Below are 18,564 nucleotides of genomic sequence, written 5' to 3'. Positions count from 1 at the left end.
CCCCTCCCGGCCGCCCACGGGGCCCCCGCCGCGGCCCGAGCCGGGCGCCCACCGCCCCCACGCGCAGGGCAGGCGCCCGCGGAGGCTCGGCTCTCTCGGGCCTCGACGCCTCTCCCCTCCCTGGCGCCAGGGGGCGCTGCCGCCCCACGACCGTCGCCATGGTCACCGCTGGCGGCGGAGAGGGGTTTACGTAAAGGACGCAGCGTCCCCCGGGGGGCGGAGGCGGACTTCGCGCCGGCGCCGGCGCCCTGCGGAAGCGGCGTTAGTGAATCGGGGCCTTGGGGAGCCCAGGATGGAGGTGGCGGTCGCGGCGGCGGGCCGAGCCCTGCGGCGGGCGGGAGGTAAGGGGGGCCTCCCGCGCGGCGGGCCGGTCCCGGGCGCGGGCGCGGTGCGAGCGGCGCGGCGGGCTGGGCAGTGTCCAGGGCGCGCGGTGGCCGGCCCGACGGGTCGGCGGGCGGAGTTGCAGCTGCCACGCGCGCCCGTGGCAGGTGTGAGGTCTGTGGAGCCCCTGGCACCGGCGTGGGGATGGTGACACGCGTGGCACGGGCGTGGGCAACGTGGGTCCGGCACAGACAGCGTGGTTTTCCTGGCACGGATCTCAGAAGACTCGCCTCCACCTTGGTGCGGTGGTGGCCTCCCAGGTGTGAGGTGGTGCAGCTGTCGGCACAGGTAGGTGATGGGCACGGCCCTCGGACTGGTTCTGGGGTAGGTGGCCAGCTCGTGCCGGTATGGTGGTGCCGCTGGCATGTGTGTGAGGAAGTGCTGCCGTTGCTTGGGTGTTGGGATGGTTCTGGCCTTGGGCTTGACATGGTCTGGGGTGATAGCACTGGGGGCTTGAAGAATTGGTGTCCTCAGCATGGCTAGAGTTCCTGGCGTGACTGTGAGAAAGGGCCTTGGCACGGTGTGGTGCAGGGGGCTACCTGGCACTGCCGTGGGGGGAGGCCGTGGCCCTCCCATCCTGATGAATGGGAAGGGTAAATGCCCATCCTTCCCCACGGGCGATGAAGGGGACACTGCCTCTGTCATGGGGGTCCAGTTTTAATGCCTGTTGGCTACACTGGACTGAGGAGGGCAGAAGTCTGGGAGAAGATTAGTGTCCTTTATAATGGGCATAAACAGGAGATGCCAGGAGAAGCTTCTACCACAAGGGCCCTGATAGTAACCCAGACAGAGACCTTCCAGGCACTACCGTTGTCCTGGGCTCGCTATTCATCTAGCTTTGGGGACGAAGGGAGGGGTGGATGATTTTCAGTGGTGATCACTGTCCCAGAATATGTCCTGAGAAACAAGCAGGTAGCCCGGGTTAGCGGGTCAGGGAGTGGTACAAACGCACCATCTATCTGTGGTCACCGGGCACTGCCTTCTCCTTGGGTTGATGGGTTCACTCCAGGGTATCTGGAAGTTGACTCTCTTCTTTGATGCTTGGGAGCCTTTGGGTCCAGAGGATTGGATCGATTGGGGGATGCTTGAAAGATGATTCTGCAGCCACTGGGAATCTGCTGGGGCCACTGGGACTCCCACCCCCAGGCTTAAATTCCTTTCCAAGGGCTCTGTCCTCTCTGCTTGGCCCCTATGTTAAACCCCCTTCCATCTGCGCTGAGATTGTGTCTGCTCTCACCAGTCCTTTGGGAAGCTTTGGGTGAAGGTCTCACTCAGCATCACCTAGTGCCTTACTTTTCAGAGAAGCAATTTCCAGCTCCCCCTAGAGAAGTCTTATAGTGTAGGGGAAATCTTCAGTTCTTCATGGATCTCTTGGGGGAGTGGGATCAGTGGTAGAAGAATAACAGGATTGAGCTTGTGCTGGAGAAGGCACTTACGCATCCAAAAAGATGATGTTGAGGATATTGGAGACTAGGGTGGCAGGTGGTCGCCAAATTGCCAAGGTGGGTGCTTGGAGATGCTGATGAGTTCCCTATAACTAGAGCACTGTCCAATGCCTTTGGGGGCAGATCACTTTAATTCCAGTGTTGACTGTGTGAACTTCAGCAGGTGACTTCACCAATCAAGGCATGTCACATGGGGGTCTGGTAGTAAAGAATGAAAGGAAATGGTGCACGTGGAAACCCTTTGCAAACAGCGAAAGACTGTACAAAGGTCAGAGAGTCTCATCAAGTAAAGAGACCAGGGCTGGAGGCAGGAGCTATAGGAAATGGTGGCGCGGGATGTGATTGGGAGGAAGGGAGCCGGAAGGTCGAGGGCCTGTCATAGGGAATTAGAGGCCCTGAGCGCACATGCTCCTGGTGGGGGCCAGTGGGATCTGTTGACACTATGAGTCAGCTGCTGAGCTGGAACCAGGCCCCCGGTCTCCCGAGGTCGGTCCTGAGCATGGCCCCGGCAGCTGTGAAGTCCTGCAGGAGTGGCCCAAGCAGGAGGAAGCACTTTGCCTGGGCGGCAAACGTGCCTCATTGCCAGGGTAGGTCTGGGAGGTGTCTGTGGCTGACAGATCTAGGGTACCTGTGTGGGAGGAAGACTTGGGAAGTGTGTGTGTTTTCTCTTGAGAATTTCCTTGGGCTCTGGGTTCTGAGAACGGGAGTGGGGAGCAGTCACATCAGTGTCTTTTGGGCTGTGGCCTGAAGGATATGAAGTGGGTCAGATCATCCACAGATTGATGTGGCTCAGGTCTGGATGGTCCTGCGGGAGGTTGAGGCTGGATAGCAGGGGGATCAGGGGGTGTGGAGGATGCCCTCACACATGGGGGAAAGGAAAGGGGGCTACGGGCACCTCTCCCGATGTGGCCCCACTTCTGGCTGAAGTGCCTTCCCAGGTGGGGAGGATGAGGGCGGCTGCACATTGCTTTCCTCTCTGCCACCAGGAGCCTAATTCCTGACAACAAGCTGCAGAGCCTGAGTTGCAGACCCTGCCCTGTGGCGCTGGAAGGCCTGTTTTTCTCTAACCCAGGGCGTTTCTCCAGCATTCCATGCAGGTGTCTGCCTTAGCCGGCAACCCGTTTCACAGGCTTCTGCCCTGTGCCCAGGCTGCAGTGTCAAGCTATGTGGGTAGAAGGAGGACATGGCCCTGCCAGACCCAGGGTTGTGAACTGACTTTTCCATGCTATAGACTCGCCCTGTCCCCATAGCTGCCACCCAGACACTGTCCAGCATTGCAGGTGCTTCCCTGGTCGTTCCCATGTTGGTCTGAGGGGTGTCCATGGCCCGTCTCCCCCGCTCCCTGCAGTGCCTTCATACCTCCCCCGAGGAGTTGCTGGGCACTTCAGCTTGTGTCTGGAAAGCTCTCTTAAGTGCAGAGTCCATTAAGGAGGAAGCCTCCAGCCGCCCTGTTGTGAATATTCAGTATTCAAGTCTCCTCAGCTCACCCTCCACACCTCCGCCTGTTTGTTCTGATTTGTGGTTCAGCCTTATGGTTTGGGGCTCCAGGAGCCCTTTTCAGCCGCCCTTTGCCATCTGCTTGGGATGTTGGGACTGCACAGCAGAGCTGGGTGGCAGGCAGGGCAGATCTGAAGACACTGAGAGGAGGAGTTGGCCTCTGTTCCCCAAAAGGAGAGCCGAGCTTTCTTCCCAGTCCTGGGGTTTTGGGGCAGCAGGGAGCCCAGCCAGGTTAGCACCCTTGTCATTGTGCACAGATGCTGATTTCAAGTAACTTCCAGCTGAGGCAGGAGGCCAGTCACTTAGGAGTGGACCTCGAGGGCAAGCAGCTCCCTGGAGCTGCAATATTTCAACCTTGGTCCCCAGTCATATTCCCATGTTCCTTGTCCGTGTTTCTCTAAAAGTTGCTTTACTCAGCTCCTGGCAATTCCTCAGCTGCTCCATAAATCACAGTGCCTGGCTCTGCTTTAGGGGTGCCAGGGAGCCAGGCATCTGTGGCCAGAGGATGCTGGACCAGAGCTGACAGCAGCAGGCCAGAAGGCTGCAGTTGAAGGCACAGCTTGTTGCTAGAAGCCACTCGTCCCCCAGTCCCTCTCCTCGAGACGCGAGGGGAACCCTGGTGTTTAATCTACCTGTTGGCCCATCACTCCGTGATTTCAATTTCTCACCGGAATAGCTTTACATTACACTCCAGTGGACTGGGCAAGTAGCGCTGGGGGAAATATCAATGAGCATGTGGTCAGAGGAAGATAAATCTTTTAGAACCGCGAAGCCCAGGACACTGCAGGATGCGGTTACCTCCCCAGCGGGCAGGGCTGAAAATGGTTTATTTTGATTTTCTTTTTTTGTTTCTGACACTGACTTGGGCTGGGCGTGGTCTTTCTGGGTTGGATGGGAAGCGTGAGTGTGGGTGTGGATGTGGGTTGTGTGTGTGGGCAGGAAAGACCCAGGAAACTGCCTTATCTGTGAGGACCTCTTTGCTGCTGAGGAAGGAGTCCAGGGAGATGCCATGGAGGGGATCGGTGTGACCATGGGTAAGGGTGTTGTTTTCATGGGGCGTTTGGCAGGAACACCCAAGTCCTGTAGATGGGGATGGGGCTGTTATCACCGCGGGGCTGCCCGGGGAGCGCACGTGTGTAAAGCCGCTTGTGTCCGTAAGTGTTTCTGTGGGAAGTGAGGGCGGAGGGGGTGTGGAGCGCCTGGTGGTGTGGGAGCGCGCGGGCTCCCGTGTCTGGCTGGCCTGGTGTTGGTGGGTGTGCGGAGCCGGGTGTTGCCGGGCTCTTCACAGCAGGAGGGAACAGTGGGTGTCGGAGGAGGCTGCCTTCAGGCTGTGGGAGGGCAGAGGGTGGGTTTCATACCTCATGTTATGACTGTTAACATGAGGAGCCGAGTGCTTTCTCAGTATTCCTTAGAAGGAAGCCGGGCTGCAGGTGGGGCTCTCACACCCTTCTGTGCGCTACCTGTGGGTGTCTCACACGCCTGCTTCCATGCTCCTCCTTGAGCCACCTGGAAGTCAGCTGGGGACAGTCCCCTCCCCCCCATGACAGAAGATAGCATTGTAGCCTATGGGTGGTTATGACTTCAGACTCTGGAACCTCACAGACCCGGATTGGATGCTGGCACACCTCAGTTTCCTAATCTGTAAGATGGGGACAGTTAAACCTCTGAAGGCCGAATGGCAAGAATTCTCCCAGGTAATGCCTGGCGCATAGAGAGATCGCGATGAAAACACGCACTGAGAAAATGTTTTTGCTCTTGTGGCCGGAATCCTTTCCATAGAAAAGTGGTTATGTCGTGATCTGCATATATTAGCAGCAGGGAAGATGTAATGAGTCTCATTACTTGATAAGAAGTTAGATTCCCACATCCTTGGGATAGACAGAATCTTGCATATCCGTTAACAGTGTCATCAGCAAGAGTGTATCTTAGCCTTGAGGAATGTTTCCACTTGGACATAGTTGATAGTTGTTTCTTGAGCACCAGGTGTGAGGTGGGGGTTAGTGAGGGCATGCAGATGAGGTGGGCATACCAGAGCCTATAAGGTGTAGATTCTGACCTCAAGTTGCTTAAAATCTGTTGAGAAGATATAATTAATTTTTAGAAATGAGTGATGCCAGAGGTCAAAGGAGGGAGAGTGACTCGAGTCAGGGAGGTCGGGGAGACTTGGGTGGCCACGGCCTTTTTATGTGGGCCATGGGGACCAGTGGGAATGAACAAAGGAAGGTGGTTGTAGAGGAACTGGCAGCAACGGGGGCAGGTTGGGGGGTGACTGGTGGCTGGGAGGGGGAACTGCTGCCTGTTTGCTGTCTGGCTTGAGTGTAGGGTGCATACACCAGAAGTGGTGAAAGCTAAGGTTGGAAAAATGAGCTGGAACTGGGTCCCCGGGAGCCACGACGGCAGGGCTGAAGGTTTAGTCTCCAATCTGTGAACACATGGGCATTCACTGAAATGTTCTGAGCAAGGGTTTGGGGGCTGGTGCCACCCCCCAGGAAGAGTGGTGTGGCAGCAGGTGCCAGGGTACTGAGGGACAGGAGTAGGGGGTGCCCAGGTGCGAGGGGCTTGAACTAGGGCAGTGGCCACTCTGCAGGGGCAAGGGGAGAGACAAAGCCTGATTATGGAAGGGAGACAGAAGCCATGAGATTGGTCAGCTTGGTCACTAGGAGGGGAAGGGGTGGGAAGTGGGGCCGGGAAGCTGAGCTGAGCTCGGAGTCGCCGCCTGGACTGTGTTGCCCACACTTGACTTTGACTTTCAGCGGGTCTGACTCCCGTCAGTGCCGGGCAGGAGCGTGAACGGCAGGCTTTCAGGGCTGCCCTCGAGGCTGTTCCCATCCCCGAAGACCCACTGAGGGGGTTCCAGTGTTCACAGCACTTATTTCCAGGCATTTGATCATTTTCTCACCAAATTACCCCTTGAAATTTCGCCTGCCTGAGTTCAGCCCAGGAGGTTACTATTCTGGGAAGTTTCATCAAAACCCTTTCAGCGTTTGGGAGTTCTCAGAGCCTGGGGGAGGATGGAGGAGAACAGGGCTTGCCCTCACCTGTGTTTGGGGGCTGCTCCTGCGAACCAGTCCTACACCTGGAGACGGTCCTGGCCAGGGAGCTGCAGCTCTGGGGTCGAGGTCGGGACGGTGGCCCTCTACTGTGTAAGGTGAGACAGGATGCTGCCTCGAATTCATCCCGAATGGGCCCCTCGTCATTATCTCTCCTGGAGCCATTTAATTAATTGATGATTGATGTTCCTGGACTTCCTTGAGGTTAATCTATTATTGATGTCCCTTCATTTATATAACACACCCTGCACCTCCCAGCCCCTGGCTGCTCCTGATGGGCAGGCCACACAGTGGAGTGGGCTCCCTGGGGCCGCACCTCTGTCTCCTGGGGACAGGGCCCTGCACTTAGCTTTCTCAAAGCCTTTCAGGTTTGAGGTCAGGGAGGGCACCAGGGCATGTCTCCAGGAGGCTTTGCTCAGCCACAAAATAATAATAACAATAACTTCCATTTTCTCAGTGTGGAGGAACTGAACCCAGGAGAGTGTATGGAGGATGGATGTCATTTATTCTTTGCAACAGCAACCCCCTGCACGCTCCCATCCCTCCAACCTACGTCTTACAGGAGGCTTAGGGAGCTTGCATCACCTGCTCAGGGACACTCAGCGAGGCAGGGAGCCAGGGTTTGAACCCAGGATGGGTTCTTTTTGGTGTCCCTGTCCACACCCCACCTCTCTCTCTCCCTCAGGTCCCACACAAGCCCACCTCCTCCGTGAGGCCTTTCTCCGTGCTCCACTGACTCTAGCACTCTTTTTTTTTTTTTTTTTTTTTTGAGACGGGGTCTCGCTCTGTCACCCAGGCTGGAGTGCAGTGGCCGGATCTCAGCTCACTGCAAGCTCCGCCTCCCGGGTTCACGCCATTCTCCTGCCTCAGCCTCCCGAGTAGCTGGGACTACAGGCGCCCGCCACCTCGCCCGGCTAGTTTTTTGTATTTTTTAGTAGAGACGGGGTTTCACCGGGTTAGCCAGGATGGTCTTGATCTCCTGACCTTGTGATCCACCCGTCTCGGCCTCCCAAAGTGCTGGGATTACAGGCTTGAGCCACCGCGCCCGGCCAGCACTCTGTTTTTTTGAGACAAAGTTTCGCTCTGTGGCTCAGACTGGAGTGCAGTGGTGTGATCTCAGCTCACTGCAACCTCTGCCTCCTGGTTCAAGCGATTCTCATGCCTCAACCTCCCGAGTAGCTAGGATTACAGGCACCCGCCACCACGTCCGACTAATTTTTATTTTAGTACAGACGGGGTTTCACCATGTTGGCCAGGCTGGTCTTGAACTCCTGACCTCAGGTGATCCACCTGCCTTGGCGACCCAAAGTGTTGGGCTTACGGGGTGAGCCACTGCGCCTGGCCAAACAAAGGCATCTTCTAGCACTGTCTTATCTGGATAGTGCTGGCGCCCCTCAGAGAGAGGATGTGTGTTCCCCTCACTGATTTGTGTCCTCAATGAAGCATAATGATCATGGTGAAATAACATTTAGGGAGCAAGGTGCCAGGCACCAAGCTCAGCACTTTTTGTACCTTCTCTCATTTGATCCTCATGACCATAACAAGGAACATGGGACTGCTGGGCCTGGAGTGTACCTGGCTCTGCTGGGGAGCTGTGAACAAGTCACTTTTCTTTTGTTAGCCTCAGTTGCCCTGTCTGTATAATAGCAGCAATATTTATCCTGTCTCCCTCACTGTTCAAAGGCAACACTGGAAGGGAAAGGCCTTTGGGAAAGACATTGTACTAACAAAGGATTAGGATTGCTCGTATATGAGATTCAAGAGCTGGCATGAAGGCTGAGAATATTTAAGGCTGGGCACATAGACCCAAGCCAAGGCATCTGCACCCACCCTCAGAGCCACCCCGGCCCAGCAGATGAATTCCGCAGCTTGCCGGCTGCCAAGAACTTGCTTGAGGAACCTGTGTGGCCAGGAGAGGGGCGGGAGATGCTTAGAGTGGCTGCCAGGCCCTGGTCTGCTGTCCTGGCTGGGTGAGCAGTGCCTGGGTCTTTGGAGGCGGTCCCTCCCACTCTGGGCGCCTGGGTTGTGTGGAAGTGCAGGGGGCCCGCGGGGGGTTCTGGGCCCTACTTCCTCTCCCATCTCCCACATGCAGCCTAACTAGGTCAGTTCAGGCTGGGTGTGGGGAGGAAGGAGGATAGCTCGCCAGGCAGCCGCCCAGACCTCCCCTCACCCCTCAACACATGCGGAAAGCCTTGTGAGGAGGTGAGCCCTGTGTCTGTTCCCGAAAGCGGTGGGGCCACCAGCCTCACAGTGGCAAGGCTCCCGGGGCGCTGGCTGGGAATCCTCTGCTTTCTCATCAGCCTTACTCGGAGCGCAATTCAGTGCTGGGCTGGGGCTGAGGAAGATGACACGTGCTGCCAGGGCCTGAAGAAAAAGGCAGAGCCCTTGGACTTGTGGGTGGGGGCAAGGCATGCCTGCCATCGTTCTTTGGAAATTGTGGCCAGGCTACCGTTAGGGGATTGTTTTGTTTCACTTCCCAAGTTTCCGCTTTCTGCAGTCCAGGATTACATCAGGCTCCCCTGGCACGCCCTTTAGCCAACTCCCACTTCATCCAGGCTCCTCCACTGCCCTGGGACAGCTGCCCCGCTGCAGTTTTGGGGCAGGCTGCAGAATCACTGGGCAGCCCTAGGCCCAGTGGCTGAGGGGACTGTCCTGGCCTTTTCAGCCTCAGCTGCAGGGGCTGGGAACTCCCAGTGCCCTGCCTCCCAGTTAGCACCTGCCCACTTCACCCACTTGAGTCTGCCTGGTCTCCAAGATTATCCACTTCTGATTCATTCTCTCTCCCTCTTTAAATTCATAGCATAGGCCTTCAGATATGGGCTTTAGCATAAAGACAGAGTTTTATTTAAGACCACTACTACTTGTGCAAGTCACTTGACCTGTTTGAGCCTCAGTTTCCTCTTTTTTTTTTTTTTGAAGACGGAGTCTCTCTCTGTTACCCAGGCTGGAGTGCAGTGGTGCAATCTCAGCTCACTGCAAGCTCCACCTTCCGGGTTCACGACATTCTCCTGCCTCAGCCTCCCCAGTAGCTGGGACTACAGGCACCTGCCACCAGGCCTGGCTAATTTTTTGTATTTTTAGTAGAGACGGGGTTTTGCCGTGTTAGCCAGGATGGTCTTATCTCCTGACCTCGTGATCTGCCCACCTCGGCCTCCCAAAGTGCTGAGATTACAGGCATGAGCCATCGTGCCTGGCCTCTTCATCTCCTAAATGGGGGCTCTAATGGAACATGGCACGTTAGGATCAAATGAGATGATGTAGGAAGTTCCGCCCAATGCCAAGAACATCATAAGTACTCAGGAAATGTTAACTGCTATTATTAATGACCACAATTACTTCTCATAATTGTTCTCCATGAGCCCAAGCATGTGCTATGTCTGATGGGACCCTCCCTTTCCTGATGCTGAGGCTCCCCTGCAGCACTCCTGTGTTGGAGCTGGCCTCTTGGGCTTTGCTCCCCACAAGCAGCTGGGCCACTTCTCAAAGCTGGCAGTATCCTGCCACCCGTCCAGTATCTCACCCTGCTCCTGTCCTGACCCTCTATGAGAACTGGCCGTCCCAACCCCACAGTCCCTGGTTCCGTTTGGTTCCTCTATTTTGGTTTCCTTCCTTTGGCACCTCTTCTTTTTTCTTTTTTTTGAGACGGAGTCTTGCTCTTTTGGCCAGGCTGGAATGCTGTGGTGCGATCTCAGCTCACTGCAACCTCTGCTGCCCAGGTTCAAGCGATTCTCCTGCCTCAGCCTCCCAAGGAGCTGGGATTACAGGCGCCTGCCACTGCGCCCGGCTAATTTTTGTATTTTTAGTAGAGACGGGGTTTCACCATCTTGGCCAGGCTGGTCTTGAACTCCTGACCTGGTGATCCACCCACCTCAGCCTTCCAAAATGCTGGGATTACAGACATGAGCCACTGTGCCCAGCCTCTTTTGGTACCTCTTCTATCCGCTGCCTTTTCTTTAACATTTCCTCTCTGAAGCCCTTGGGGGAAGCCAGTTTCTTCCTCAGACTCTCTGAGTCTCACCGAACAAAGCCCCTCAGCTTCTCCAGCTGCCCTCCTAAGAGTTGGGGGGTCATGACTTGGCCTCACAGATTTCCATGCCATCCTCTCTGGTCTGGGCAGCCTCTCCAGGGCAATGGGAGCCCTGCCCACCGGGTCTGCAGAGCACCAGCTGAGGCCTGAGCTTCCAGGCACTGCAAACTCTCCTGGGCTGCAAGGCCAGAATCAGCCCCAGTGCACCCCCAGGGCCAGAACACCAGCCATACCCGAGTCTCTTTCCCCCTAGGAACTTAAGGAATTTTTCTTAAGAGTTTGTTTCAGTTTCATACGTTTGAAAAGAACTTGGTTCTCCTTTGACACCTTCACTGGGACTGGGACCAGACCGTGGAGCAGAGAATAGTTTTGCCACGTGTAATCTCCCATCTACCCATTTATTCGAGGACATTTATTGAGCACCTACTTGCTAAGCCTTGTGCCTGGAGCTGGGAATAATAAGATAAATGGTATCACTTCGTCCTAAGGGAGTTCCTGGGTTGGCATAAGCAGACACTATCACTCTACCAGCAGCCACAATGGCAAACGTGTTGCGGAGAGTCCTCTCTGCTACACAGTGCCTTATGTGTAGGGACACATTTAATGCCATGAACAGTGATGGTTTCCATTTTCTAGACACTCACCCCCTCTAGGCTCTGTGCTCAGGACAGTCCCATGGCACCCATGGAGGAAGCACTCATTTCACAGCAGGGGTTCAGGTCTAGGGCCTCAGCTTCCCTGGGGAATTGAAGGACTCTGTTAGAGGCTGCGTGTTTGTAGCTGGGACTCAGGTCCCATCTGGCCCCTGCTCTCAGGGTGTGGTGTTCTCATTCTCCTCACCTGGCATGGGGTTTGGGGGATCCTGTGAACCACGGGAGGAACAGCCTCCCACAAAAGGAAGGCCCCCTGTGGCTATCCTCTTGCTGCGAAGACCAGGCCCCGCTCCTAGGAAGCCCTCGCCGCTCTCCGTGTGTAGACCCACCCGTGGCTTGCACCACCTTTTTACTCCCGCTGCCCAACCTGACCTTCACCGACCCTGTACCTCGCCGGCTGCGGCAGGCGGCTTTCAGGCTCACACAGCATGGCTCCTCTCACCCCACATGCCCCTGCCAGTGCCATTCCAGATTGTTCTCCTTGCTGCCTGCCTGCTACACCATGCAGTTTAGAACACCGCCTAATGGAGGGCTCAGGGCACCTGAGCAGCTGCCGTCTCCATTTCTTGGCGCCTTTAACCCCTCCCTTCCCCAGGTGAACCCTATTCAGCAGGCTTCCGGCAGCAGTAACGAAGCTGGGCGCCCAGCCCACCAGCTGCTCAGTACTTTATAAAAGTTTAACCTTAATGGTGTAATGAACTCCCATCATAAAGCAGCTGGGGCAGTGCATCCTGGGATGTATAAATTATAGGAGCCCTCTGAAATTGTAATTGGAAATGGCAGCAAGCAGAAGGTTGAAAGAGGCTGGTCTCATTGGGCCGAGCCCGGCTATTCTCTGTCTCCTTTCAAAAGGCACACAAAACTGAGTCTGGCTGTGAAGAAAGAGTGTCCTCAGCCCAAATTGAGCTCCTGGTTCTTCCGCTCTGGTTCCCACTTCCTGCCTCCAACTGTGTCTGCAGAGCCTGCAGGATTTGGAGGTGGGACCCCCCCAACCTGGCCCTGCGCTCTGGTTCTGTGCCTGCAGACAGAGTGGGCTGAGAGGGAACGAACACAGGCACAGGGGCAGGCTCCACCATGCTCCAGGGAGCGCTTTGGAGCAGTTGATTTGACCTCATTGAGTCTCCGTAAAGTGGAGTGAACCCACCTTGGAGTGCTGGTGGTGATTGAATGGGAAACCACAGGGGGTGTTGGGATGTAGGGTTGAGAGCTCAGGCCAGACGGTCTGGCTTCCTGTTGCAGCTCCTGCTGGGGGTAGTCGAGTCCTTAACCAGGTCCTTTCACCTCTCAGCTGCAGTTTCCACCTGTAAAATCAGGGAATAATTGGCCTCTGAGGAGAATTAGGAGGTGACATGAGATGATGCTGGCTTGTGACAGACTCAGCATCGTGCTTCTTTGATGGGCACACAGATCACTGGGGAACTTACTAATGCAGATTCCAGTTCAGGCTGCTGGGCCCAGATGTGCATTTCTTTCTTTTTTTTTTTTTTTTTTTTTTGAGACGGAGTCTCGCTCTGTCGCCCAGGCTGGAGTGCAGTGGCGCGATCTCGGCTCACTGCAAGCTCCGCCTCCTGGGTTTACGCCATTCTTCTGCCTCAGCCTCCTGAGTAGCTGGGACTACAGGCACCCGCCACCGCGCCCGGCTAATTTTTTGTATTTTTAGTAGAGACGGGGTTTCACCGTGGTCTCGATCTCCTGACCTTGTGATCCGCCCGCCTCGGCCTCCCAAAGTGCTGGGATTACAGGCGTGAGCCACCGCGCCCGGCCCCAGATGTGCATTTCTAACAACTCCCAGTAATGCTGCTGCTGCAGGCCCTGGAGCACACCTCACCTTGAGTCTGGAGAGCAGAGTATGTGCCCCATAGTCAGTGCATTAGAGCCTGCTGTGATCGTACATCCAGGCAGAACCCAGGGCCTGCACAGGTGCCCACAGGTGATGCTGCTGCTGCCCATGAGCCGGCAGCAGCAGCACCACCTGGGACCAGGTTGGAAATGCAGCACCTCAGCACCCCTTCACCACCACCCTCCTGCACATCAGAATCGCTGGGAGGGGGCTGCAGCTCTGGAAGTTCTGCTTGTGCACACTTGAGCAGTCCTGGCCAGGACTCATCCTTCAGAGCAGAGTTTCTGAGTGCAGGTGGGTTAACTCCAGCCTCAGAGTCTCCTGGGGTTGGCCATGGTAGAACTTGGAACCTATAAATATAGGTTCCTGAGCCCTGCCTTGGGCTTACTGATTCAGAATTGCTGGGCAGGGCCTGGGAGTCTGCATAAGTTTGAGAGTCACTGGGGACCACTTACTGCCTGAGAGATGGGAAGAAGGGCAGAATCCCTGCTCCTCACTCCCACCCTTTATGCATAAACCTTTGCCCCTGCCAGGGGGAGAAGGAACACCAGGCTGGGGTCAGGAGTTCCGGGTTCCTGCAAGATCCTGCCACCAAAGCCCAGGACCTCAGAGCCACTCTGCCTGGGGCCCAGCTGTGGGGTTTTCTCACACTGAGAAGAGGGAGACAACCTAACATCCCCCAGTAGGGAGTTGGTTGAATGAACTTCTGTCCGTCATGTATGTGGACTACTCCATGGTAATGAGGAGAGACGGCGGTAGGAAAATGTTTCGGGAGAGGTGCTCACCTTTTAGTTCAGTAGAAAAAAATGGTAGGTGCCAAATGGTCCCACAATTAGATAGAGAAAAAAAAAAAAAAAAAAGACTAGAAGGTTGTTTATAGTCGATAGTTTTCCTAGAGGTGTCATGGGTGATTTCTATTTTCTTCTTTTTGGTTTGTTTCTTTTTTTTTTTGAGATCGAGTCTCACTCTGTTGCCCAGGCTGGAGTGTAGCGGTGCGGTCTGCCTCCCCAGTTCAAGCCATTCTCCTGCCTCAGCCTCCCAAGTACCTGGGATTACAGGCACCCGCCACCACATCTGGCTAATTTTTGTATTTTTAGTAGAGATGGGGTTTCACCATGTTGGCCAGGCTGGTCTCAAGCTCATGGATCTCAAGTGATCCAGCCTCCCAAAGTGCTGGGATTACAGGTGTGAGCCACTGCGCCCAGCCAGTTTCTATTTTCTATAGAGAACGTATATTTTTTAATAAGAAAAAGATAAGTCTTTTTCTTATGCATAAGTCAGCATGTCTAGTCTGGGGGCCCCGGTCACAGCGCACCTACCCTGCCTAAGATGAGGCCTCCTTCAGCCAGGGGCAGTCCAGACTCCCCCACTGGGGTGACTTTCACCATCGCCTCCCTCACTTCCAGGGTGTGGCTGATGATCCCCAGGGCTTCACACCGCTTCTCCTGCTTTCTTACTTCCTCTCTGCTTTGAGTCTTCCCTGATGATGGCCAGCACTCCTTCCGTTTTACATAAGAGGAGAGGGTGGGGAGGGGACAGCTGAGAGGTGGGAAACCCCCAGCTTGCAAACCTCTGAGGCCAAGTTTAGTTTGGCATCACCTAGGCGACTAAATCTCAATTCCAGAGTCTAGGCACATAGGATATGCTCGGAGAGTAATGGCTGCATGAATGAGGCTGGGAAGGCAGCCAAGGATGGGGCAGAGGCCCAAAGCTGTGTGACCTTGGCACGTCAGCATTCCTCTATGAGCTTAGGGTCCTCATCTGTAGGATTCGGGGAATCTGGGAGGCTTGGCATCTGAGTTCCCTGGGCCCCTCCAGCTCTGAAGTTCTGGGGACTATCACATGGCTTCAGTCCTGCTTCCTTGCCTGTTTTTTTCTAAGCAATTTGTGCTGCCCAAAAAGACCTCACCTGCGTGTTCCAGCTGCCCAGTGAGTTTGCGCGTAAATGGCTGCTCAGGGCAGGGCTCTCCAGGCAAGGGCCTGAGCAAGGCCACTGCTGTCCCCACAGCCAGGCTTCCATGCCATGGCAGGAGGAAGGGAGACCAGTGCTGGGGCACAAGAGCAACCCACCGCCCATAGCAGAGGGCTGGGGTGCCTGTGCGTGCGTGGACCTGACATCGGCCTCGCGTGCACCCTTTGTGCCTCTGCGCTGGCTGCCTGTTGGTTGTCAGGTGTCTGCCTTTCATCCTCTCCTGGCCAAAGCGGCCTTTATTCAAGTGCCCCCTGCCAGGCTTTGTGTCTGATACCCCATTTCCGGCAGCCCTGAGTCTGTGGCCCTTTGAGCTGCTGTTTTCCATTGAGTGGCTCCGTGGGGAGGAAGGGTGGGAGAAATCCATTCAAGTCATTTGTTTTAAAGACATTGAAGTAAACCCATGGGATTCATGCGGTCACATGTTTTCAGTCTTCTTTCAAAGTAATAGATGGGTTTCTGGATCGCTTACATTACCCACTTCCCTGCCTGGGAAGAGCAAGAGGCCTGGTCTTCAGGAAGAACCATGGAGAGGGGAAGCCTGGAAGATAAAAGCTGGGGGCCTGGTGAAACCCGAACATGTGCATGTCTCCCCGCCAGTGGAGGGCTCTGCCTGGGGAACACCAAGCACCTGTGTTCTGGTGATGCCAGGAAGCAGCCCCACGGGCCCTCTCTGTGTACTCTCAAGCGTGTTTTTCCTGGCCCAGGGAGCCTGCAGAAACTACATCTGCCAGCAACGGAGAGGCAGGGTTGGGAGCTAAAGTGGTGCCCAGCCTCTCTGCTGGCTGGAATCTGGCCCTGCACAAGGTGTATCTGCCCACAGGCTCTGGGGAACCAGGTGGGAGGAGGGTGAAGAGGAGGGGAGCTAGCTTTGCTTTCCCTGCTCTTTCTGTTCAACCATCAGGCACCTCCAGGAAGTTTTCTCTGTCTGCCTGGGGCTGAGCAGTGGTCCGGGCATCAGTGTTGGAGCTCTGTGCTCACTGACCCGCCCCGGTTTCCTTGTTATTCTGCACTGTGAGCTCCTTGAGGATGGGGCTTGGCATCCTCCAGTTCATGTCCCCAGAAGCTCCTGCCTAAGGGCCTGCTGAGTCCAACCCACCCGCACTTCCCAGTGGGGAGGAGCAGTGGGAGCTTCCCATCTGGGAGCTTCCAGGTCCTAGGTCTGCTCTCCGGCCCTGGTCTGAGCCTCCCACCCCTCTCCAGCCAACCGGTCTGGCGGGTTTGTGGGGACCTGGCCACAGGCGCTTCTCCAGGGACAGGATGTCCTGCTGTGAGGAGGCTTTGTGCCTGGCTTTCTGTTCTTCTCAGCTCCTCTTTGCTCCTCCTCTCTCTCTCCTCCCAGGGAGGGTACTGACTCCTGGCCTAAGTCTGCTCTCCATCCTACCTTTTTGGGGTCCAGGGCAGCATGTAGTGGGGGTACTGGGCTCAGGCAGAGCAGTGACCTTGCCTGGAAGGAGGGCAGCGGCAGGGCCCTTCAGGAATGAGGTAGGGTGTGCATCCCCGTGCGCCCCAGTGAGACCCTGGAAAGCCAGATACCCAAGAGTGTGGGTGGCAGTCTCCAGGCCAGAGCCCAGGGGCTGTGGTGAGCGTTCTCCCACCTCCTCCCCTGCTGATGTTCAGGGGTAAGGGACCAGAGGCCCAAAGACGGCAGCAGCCTGCCGAGGCCTCGCTCCAGGACTCCGCCCCCACTGAGACGCCTCCCTGCCCCCACCACCAGGCTCGCTCTCAGGGAGCAGGAAATGGGAGTGGGGGAGCCCGGGTGTTCCTCTCACCCTCTGCGGGAGGGGCTGGGCACCCCGTTCCGTAGGTGTCAGCGGCACCGTCACCAGCGGTGGGCGCCAGTGCCGGGATTTCCCTGCTGACTCACCCTCGGCCTGGCTGTGCCTCAGCCTAGGCACGAGTTCTTTGTGAAGGTATCTGGATAGTGACAGCGATTCCCATGGAGTCCTGGGAGTGGGAGAGTAGGGGTGGAGGTGCCCACCACCCTGGCCGCCTGCCTTCCACTCCGGTGGACCTGAGGCCCAGCCGTCCATCAAGCACACCACCCCCACTTCCTAGCAGGGAGGAGCAGTGGGGCTGGGGCGCGCCCTGAAAGATCCCCCCAGGGGCCACATGCCTCCCCTCCCCTTCCCCTGTGGGAGAGGCAGGAGAATAGGGAAGCCATTGATTCCCTCCATCTCTCCCAGAGTAAGAGGCATTTCACAGACTGGACGACCCAGGGTTGGGGATGGGGTGGGATGGGGAGAGCTGTGAGAGAGGCAGGAAGTGGGGTCAGCACCTGGATCCAAGGACCCCTTGGAGAAAAGGGGAAAACTGTAGTCCCTTTCCCCAGTAAGGTTTGCATGAAGCACATCTTTGGGCCCTCCCAGCCCCCTTGGCAGCGAGCAGGCAGCGGCAGGCGCTGTCAGTGGGGCGGAGGTGTTGCAATTACGGTGTGTAGGGGGCTGGGGGAGGACTGAGCAGACAGAAATGTGGAGTGTACGGCTTGCGAGCTGGCCTGTGGGGGCGGTGGCAGTAGAGCCGCAGGGTGGGATGGGAGGTGTGGATCTGGGTGGTTTGCCCCAAGACCCTCACCTTCCTATTGCCAAGGGGAAGGAGGCCACCCCTGACCTCCCTGGGATGGCATAGCAGGGGATGGTAGCCTCTGGGGACTGGTTTGCCAGGGCTGAGGGCACAGGGTGACATTCAGGACCCTGGCATGGTTCGGTCTTGGCAGGCAGACTTCTCAGCCCCCTACCTGCTCGCCTGGCCAGTGAGAAATGAAGCAGTTTCTGTGCCCCAGTGCCATGGACAGCTCCAGTGACTCTGATGAGGCTGTTAGCTGTGCTAATTCCTTTGTGGGTAGCCCCAGGGTAGGGTGGCCCTGGAAAGGAATGTGGTTGGTAGGCCCAGCCCTGCCCAGCCTCCTGAGCTTGGCCCGCTGCTGTGGTCAGGAGCATAGTAGCTGGGCCAGGGCGAGGGAGGCCTGGCCTAAACTGAGATGGGCCCTCCAGGCAAGGCCAGCATTACCTCAGTCCTTGGAAATGTGTCGCTCTGCTTGGGGGAATGGCTTAGCCCCTAGGTGGTGCCAAGGACAGGAGGACAGCAGCCATTCCTGCGCAGGAGCGAACCAAGGCCCCCGGAGCCTGGGCTGTGGGGCAGGGTTCCAAGTTCTGCTCTCAGCCTGCTGCTGACCTCGTTGTGGCCTGGGGCAGCTGTCTACATCCTTCCTCATCTTCCTCCTTCAAATGAGCATTTGTGACTTAGTGGCTCAGAGCCTCCTTCCCACTTGGATATTCTCCTGTTTTTTTTTTTTTTTTTTTTTTTTTTTGAGACGGAGTCTCGCTCTGTCACCCAGGCTGGAGTGCAGTGGCCGGATCTCAGCTCACTGCAAGCTCCGCCTCCCGGGTTCACGCCATTCTCCTGCCTCAGCCTCCCGAGTAGCTGGGACTACAGGCGCCTGCCACCTCGCCCGGCTAAGTTTTTGTATTTTTAGTAGAGACGGGGTTTCACTGTATTAGCCAGGATGGTCTCGATCTCCTGACCTCGTGATCCGCCCGTCTCGGCCTCCCAAAGTGCTGGGATTACAGGCTTGAGCCACCTCGCCCGGCCTGTTTTTTGTTTTTTAAGAGACAGGGTCTTGCTCTGTCACCCAGCCTGGAGTGCTGTGGTGCAATCATAGCTCACTGCACTCACTGCACTCACTGCAGCCTCGAATTCCTG

General features: G+C 56.4%; 1 protein-coding gene across 5 annotated transcripts in view; it reads left to right on the top strand.

Annotated features, from left to right (window-relative positions):
* Positions 1 to 216: 216 nt before the first annotated feature.
* Positions 217 to 18,564, top strand: part of LOC105469417 (diacylglycerol lipase alpha) — a 68,424-nt gene continuing 50,076 nt past the window's right edge. For 2 of the 5 annotated variants that reach the window (XM_071074490.1, XM_011720397.3), the window contains exon 1: positions 217 to 341. The gene's annotated coding sequence lies outside the window, so the exon portion shown is untranslated. Of the gene's footprint in view, positions 342 to 541; positions 670 to 4,197; positions 4,358 to 18,564 lie in introns of those variants that run through there. The other 3 variants (XM_011720401.3, XM_071074494.1, XM_011720402.3) reach the window with 3 other exon arrangements.

The sequence above is a fragment of the Macaca nemestrina genome, chromosome 12 (genome assembly GCF_043159975.1).
Source record: "Macaca nemestrina isolate mMacNem1 chromosome 12, mMacNem.hap1, whole genome shotgun sequence".
Taxonomy (NCBI): domain Eukaryota; kingdom Metazoa; phylum Chordata; class Mammalia; order Primates; family Cercopithecidae; genus Macaca; species Macaca nemestrina.
This window is presented reverse-complemented; position numbering and strand designations above follow the sequence as displayed.